The sequence below is a fragment of the Rattus norvegicus genome, chromosome 11, assembly GCF_036323735.1.
Source record: "Rattus norvegicus strain BN/NHsdMcwi chromosome 11, GRCr8, whole genome shotgun sequence".
Classification (NCBI taxonomy): domain Eukaryota; kingdom Metazoa; phylum Chordata; class Mammalia; order Rodentia; family Muridae; genus Rattus; species Rattus norvegicus.
This window is the reverse complement of record NC_086029.1, coordinates 84,699,393-84,706,785: the sequence shown is the minus strand read 5'-3', so window position 1 is coordinate 84,706,785 and position 7,393 is coordinate 84,699,393.

The following is a 7,393-nucleotide window of genomic DNA, read 5'->3' as shown; positions in this document are numbered from 1 at the left end:
ATAGTTTTGCATAGTTAAGGTAGTTGGCAGAAAGTTTAAGGCGATGGTTAATTTGCCAGAAAGATATAACAAAGTTAGAATCACGGATAGCATGCGCCTCGGCCCCCCCCCCCCCGCCTTATAGAATAGTGGGGGCTGCGTAGGTTAGAAAGGGAGTACAGTGAGCTTTAGAGCGTCACAAGCTCATAATTGTACTAGGGAGAAAACTGGGTTTGAGACAAGTTAATGATCAAAGAAAACATTCATTCTAGGTTGGGTCCAAGTTTCTGTATCTTGTGATCTAGGGATGTGGCCACAGGTTTCAGTGTGCACCATGAAAAGGCAGGGTTAGAAACAAAGAGTAAATAACTCTGAGTGTGAGAACAGAGAACAGATGATTCGTCAGTTTAGCCAAAAATAAGATGATCTGCTTCTTGACACAGACAAATTGTCATCAGCTTACTACTGTAAACTGGCTTGCTTAAACCTTGTTAATCAGTGACATAAAAATTATTACTTTGGGATTACAATAAAATTGTGGAGATGAAGATAGATGAAAAATGCATAGCTAAGTACACATTTCAAAAGAATAAATACGTAACCAATAATACCTGTAGTTTTGTGTGACGATTTTCATCTGTTTTTTAATATGTTTTTGTGGTGATTGTTTTTAGTGAATATGTAATTTATGGCTCTGAGGTAATTTTCACCTTACACAGAAAACTTTGTCTTAGGTGGTACAAAAAAGCTAAGGGGAAAAAATAAAATTGTTGGAGCTTGTTGAAACTTGCTTCATCCATCGTTTGTGTGTGTATGTGTGTGTGTGTGTGTGTATGATTTTTTTCCCCTTTTCCACCTGCTCCAGAAAATTAAGTTTTGCTCTCTCAGAAGAAGTCTTCTGAGTGACTAATCCTTGACACCACACTTGGCCTTCCTCAGTTTACCCTGTGGTGCCGAAGCTTGCGTTCAATAAGAGGGCTCTGTCTCCCTATATGACCTACACTTGAACCCACCTGTGGTAAGGAACAGGCAGTGAGCTGGTAAGGAGTTTTGTGCAAACAGATGCTGCCAAAGAGAACCCCAGGCAGAGTTAGTCAATGGCCAATGTGTACTCTCTGTTTAGTGTATGAATTAAATTTGGGAACAGGAAGGAAATAGAGGATGTGTCTTATCTAAAGTGGAACAAGGAAAATATTCAAAAACATGAAAGAAAAATGTCTAATACAGAAGAGAAAGCTTTAGAACCTTGGAGAAAGAGGTGTTTCTGCAGGATGGCGTTGACCTAAATATATACGTAGAGACAAGTGTATATACATTGTCAGACAGGAACTCAAGAACAGAATTTTTTTAAAAAGTAAATGGTCAAAGCTGTCAGAGATGTAAATGTTGAGATATAAGGAAGATCTCAGTGGTCCAGGTTAGTTGAGGCTGCTGGTCTTCCTATGGGGTCACCCTCCTCCTCAGCTTCTTCCAGCCTTTCCCTAGCTCAACCACAGGGGACCCCAACTTCAGTCCATTGGTTGGGTGTAAGTGTCTGCATCTGCCTCAGTCAGCTGCTTGTTGGGCCTCTCGGAGGGCAGCCATGCTAGGCTCCTATCTGTAAGCACATCATAGCATCAGCAATAGTGTCAGGCCTTGGAGCCTCCGCTTGAGCTGGATCCCAGTTTGGGCCAGTCACCAGACCTCCTTTCCCTCAGTCTCTTCACCATTTTTGTCCCTGCAGTTCCTTTAGACAGGAACAATTCTGGGTCAGTTTTTGACTGTGGGATGGTAGCTCCATCCCTCCACTTAATGCCCTGTCTTTCTACTGGAGGTGGATTCTACACGTCCCCTCTCCCCACTGTTGGGCATTTTATCTAAGGTCCCTCCCTTTGAGTCCTGAGATTCTCTCATCTCCCAGGTCTCTGGTGCATTCTGGAGGGTCCTCCCACCTCCCGCCTCCTGAGATTGCACATTTCCACTCCTGCTGCTGGCCCTCGGGGCTTCACTCATGTCCTCCCCTCCCTCCAATACCTGACTCCAAAATCTCTCAGACACTGAGCCACCAACCAGGCATCATACACGAGCTGGTCTGAGCCCTCACCCCACACCCCAACCCATACAGCAGAGGACTGCCTGGTCTGGCCTCGGTGACAGAAAACACACCTAAACCTTGAAGGACTTGGGGCCTCAGGGAGTGGGGAGGCCTAGTGGGGTATGGGGAGGTGTGAGTGGGTTGGGGTCATCCTCTTGGAGACAGGAGAGGACGAATGGGATGAGGCACAGTCAGAGGAAAGAACGAGAGGGGGCTAACGACTGGACCAAGACAAAAGATTAAAGATAATTTTTAAAAAGAAAGAAAGAAATGTAAGGGAGAAAAGCAGTGGTGGGCTACTCAGAGTGGCGTGCAGGGCCACGCCCGGCCATAGACTCCACAAGTAAGTCTAGGCGTATGTGCGTAAGTTTTTCTAAAAGTACGTGTTCATTTTCTTGATTTAATTCGACAAAGATATTGCTAGCACCAGGAGCCTACAGGTTTGTATCTGTCACAAATACTCCTTGATGTCTTCCTAAACACTGAATGAGACCACAAAACGGACAAATAGGAGAGTGTACAGGGACATATGCAAGACATCTTTACCGAACAGGACGGTGGTGCTTTTAATACACAAAGGGTGTTTTCTCAATATTTGAGTGCACCTCACAACGCAACAGCCACTAAGACGTATGTCTGCATCTGACCTGCTGCACTGGCATCTTCCCATTTCTTTCTTAAGAGGAGAGAATTAACGCGAGGGTCGATCAAGCCCTGACTAATTCCAAGCCATCAGCAAGATGTCGCTTAGTGCGGAGCTGGAAGAAACACACGGTAGCACAACCACTGTCGAGTTGTTCTAGTTGCTTCTCTGTTGCTGTGATAAGACACTGACCAAAGACAAAACAGGAGGGAAGACTTTATTGCTCTGACACTCCATTGTGGAGGAGGCTAAGGCAGAGACCATGGAGGGATGCTGCTTACCGGCTTCCTTCTTCTGGTCTGCTCAGCTATTTTAATTATAACCCCAGGCCTCTCTGCGAAGAATGGCATCACCCATGTTGAGCTCGGCCCTCCGACATCAATGGTGCCACGTTTGGATGATATCCCTGGGAGGCCGGCCCTTTTCTGAAGGGAAACAGGAGGAATGGGTGGGGAGAAAAAAAGGGAAGGGCAGGGAAAGCCTGGGAAGAGAGGAGGAGAAAGAAACTGTAGTACATCTCGGGATGTAATATATGAGAGAATAAATTAATAAAAATAGAGAGAGAATTACCCCACAGACATGCATATAGTCCAATCTGATAGAAGCAAGTCCTTAAATGAGGTCCCCTAGTCCCAGGTGACTAGTTTGTTTCAAGTTGACAGAAACTAACCAGTACAATAGTGTTTCCATCACCTCACAGAACTAAATAGCCAAGCATATGTAAATCAGATTGCCTTCACAGGTAATCCCAAATATGCCACATTCTAGTGCTTACATCCTGTGACTCTGGTGGGTTTGCTGTTCACGTTCTGCTCGGGTGGAAAGACCCCTTTAGGAATCTTAATCTTTCAGAAGATTCCAGAAATGTGTCAGGGCAGGTGGGAAAGGAACACACCGTTCTCTTTTTTGGTTTAATCTTTGCTTCCCTGTGTTGTCTACCCCAGGCATCCTCGCAAAATCCTGTCACTATACCTAATTCCTCACACATGTTCTGGTGACATCCCAGAAGTAAAGGAATTATAAGAAATTTAGGTACCTTCCCAATGTGAGAAGAAAAGGAAGAATCTAAAAATTAAAAAATTTCAAAAATGTTATCCCACCTCATCGCTTTGTAGAGCTGAGACTAGACTTTGGTTTGAATAGCTGCAATACGGATGAACTGTTTTCCAGCTGAGGAGAAATTTGAATAGCAGTCTTCAGTACCCTTCTGATTACCAAAATCCCTGTAAGAACTCAAAGACATACGAAAACCTGTAACCATGACGAAAAGTTAATCAGAATTACAGAAGTAGACGCACTGAGCATGAGACCTTGGCAGTAATACATAAGAGCTATTGTTATTGGTCAATAGTTGATACGTAATGCAAAAGCTTATCAGCATATCCAGAACACTTAGTGAGTATTCACTAGTCACCACAATCGTGACAGCCATTACAATAGCAAGGTCTGAAGGATGCTCATGTCCACTAACTTAACACATATGCATTAGTTTACTATATGGGCAAGAAAATATTAGGCAACATGTTGACAACTTCAGTACAATGGTTGACCTGTAAGATAATGGTGTCACATGGTATGCACTCATTGATAAGTGGCTATTAGCCCAAATGCTTGAATTACCCTAGATGCCTAGAACAAATGAAACTCAAGACGGATGATCAAAATGTGAATGCTTCACTCCTTCTTTAAAAGGGGAACAAGAATACCCTTGGCAGGGAATAGAGAGGCAAAGATTAAAACAGACACAGAAGGAACACCCATTCAGAGCCTGTCCCACATGTGGCCCATACATATACAGCCATCCAATTAGACAAGATGAATGCAGCAAAGAAGTGCAGGCCGACAGGAGCCGGATGTATATCGCTCCTGAGAGACACAGCCAGAATACAGCAAATACAGAGGCGAATGCCAGCAGCAAACCACTGAACTGAGAATAGGTCCCCCGTTGAAGGAATCAGAGAAAGAACTCGAAGAGCTTGAAGGAGCTCGATACCCCTTATGAACAACAATGCCAATCAACCAGAGCTTCCAGGGACTAAGCCACTACCTAAAGACTATACATGGACTGACCCTGGACTCTGACCTCATAGGTAGTAATGAATATCCTAGTAAGAGCACCAGTGGAAGGGGAAGCCCTTGGTCCTGCCAAGACTGAACCCCCAGTGAATGTGATTGTTGGGGGGAGGGCAGTAATGGGGGGAGGGTGGGGAGGGGAACACCCATAAAGAAGGGGAGGGGGAGGGATTAGGGGGATGTTTTCCTGGAAACCGGGAAAGGGAATAACACTCGAAATGTAAATAAGAAACACTCAAGTTAATAAAAAAAAATGTTAAAAAAAAAGAAATACTCAAGTTAATAAAAAAAAGTAATATAAAAAAAAAGATAATGGTGTCAAAAGCCACAAAGACGAATAATGAAAATAATTCAGGATTTACAGTTCAAGAGTGCCTTTTTCTTTCCTTTCCTTTCCTTTCCTTTTCTTTTCTTATTTGTTATCTTTACATCCTGCTCACTGCCCTTCTCGCAGTCACTCCCTCCCACAATCCTTTCCCCATTCTCCTCCGAGTGGGTGGGGGTCCCCCTGAGTCTCCCCTCCCCTGGTCCATCAAGTCTCTGTAAGGCTAAGCATTTCCTCTTCCATTGAGGCCAGACAAGGCAGCCCAGGTAGAAGAACATACACCATGTACAGGCAACAGCTTTTGGGAGAGCCCCCGCTCCTGTTGTTCAGGACCCTTGTTGTTGAAGACCAAGCTGCATATCTGCTACGTGCGATCTGGGAAGCCTAGGTCCTTTGCTTGATGGTTCGGACTCTGAGAAACACCAAGAGCCCAGGTTAGTTGACTCTGTTGGTCTTCCTGTGCAGTTCCTTTCCCCTTCAGGGCACAATCCTTTCTCCTGAGCTTCAATAACAATCCCCAACTCCCTCCACTGTTTGGCTGTGGGTTTCTGTATCTGTCTGAGTCAGCTGCTGGGTGGAGCCCAAAGAGTGCCTTTATAAAACAACTGCTCAGGAATTAGAAAAGGCTTTTTAAAATGCTGACTACAGAAGACGAAAATCTGTGGTGTGGAACACGGCAAGAAAAATAGAGACGGCGGCATTAAAAATCATTAAAAGAGGAAAACAGTGAGGACAAAGATTAGGGGTGTAATCTTAAACTGCAGCTGTTTCCAGATGTGGGCGCATTAAAGAATTCACTCTCCCACTTACCATTGTTTTCCCCCATCCATCTACTTAAAGAGAACTTCGAACAATGCCCTTCAGAAAGAAGCCTGCAGTCCTACCCACCCCCAGAGCTGTGGAGGCTAAATGCAATTCAGGAGGCTGATCCATTGTCAACCTTGGCTATCTCGATGGTCCCAATCTAACAACTGAGTTTATTATATGTGGAAGGTGGAGAAGAGTCCAGTCCAGCAGGATTGACCATGACTGGCCACTACTGGCATGGACACAGGGAATTGGGGGGATGGGATGGGGAGTTTCCAGGGGAGAAACTGGGAAAGGGAATAAAACTTGAAATGTAAATAAAGAAAATATCCAATAAAAAATGCCGAAAGAAATGTCGCAAGTGAAAGTGTGCAGTCTCTAGAAACTGAAAAATGAAAATGAAAACCCTGGATTCTCCCAAACTCTCAGTGTGAGGCCAGCACCATAAACACCTGTCTTCAATCACAGGGAGACTTGGTTTTTTTGTCTTTGTTGTTTTGTTTCTTTACTTGTGACATTCAGAACACTGGAGTGATAAATAGGCTTTATTTTTTTTTTTATGTTACTCCACTTGTTATGTTACTCCAACTTGTTACAACAGCAAACGGAAACTAATACCAACTGTAACCATTTCTTCAGCACTCACAAAGCTTTTAGTACCCTGCCTTTTGTTCATACATATATGTATATATATATATATATGAACATACACACACACAAAGATTTATTATTTATTTTATGCATATGAATACACTGTCACTGTCTTCAGACACACCAGAAGAGGGCATCGGATCCCATTACAGATGGTTGTGAGCCACCATGTGGTTGCTGGGAGTTGAACTCGACCTCTGGAAGAGCAGTCATCACTCCACTGAAGCCATCTCTCCAGCCCCCTGTTTAAAATCTTATAAGAAAAAAAAAACAGAAAATTATAATGGGTCTTGTGTGCCTACTGCCCAGCTTCTATGGTGACACTTTCTGTTACTTTGTTCCCTCTAGTCTCCCCCCACTCCCTACTGTCTACGCTCAATTGTCTTATATAGACGAGCTGTATAAACTTAAAAAATTTTAAACCTGAAATTTTGAAGTTCCCCAGTGATGCTTGTGGACTCAGATGACTTATCGAAGATTCAAATTCGATCCAAAGTCTATTTACTGAGTGAGTTGATACTGACTTCTGTGACGAAGATCCCAAATTCTCCCCTCAGTTGTGGGAGGCCATTAAAATCTGGCTGTCACCTGAAACGATACACGGTTTAGAGAATATACATTGCTGGGGGGGCCTTATGGAAAGAGGGACTTCCTGCAGCATGAAGATGAGAGTCGGAGGGTCCTTACGAGCAGGGCTGCCCTCAGGGGAGGGAAGGAGGGGAGGGAGGGAGTCTCTTGCAGCTAGCTAGCAAGCAGGCATTCCTGCTGTTCAGACTCAAGGGCAGCCTGGTGCTTCTTTAGTTATACAGGTTTCCAGAACAAAGGCAGACGATGATTGTCC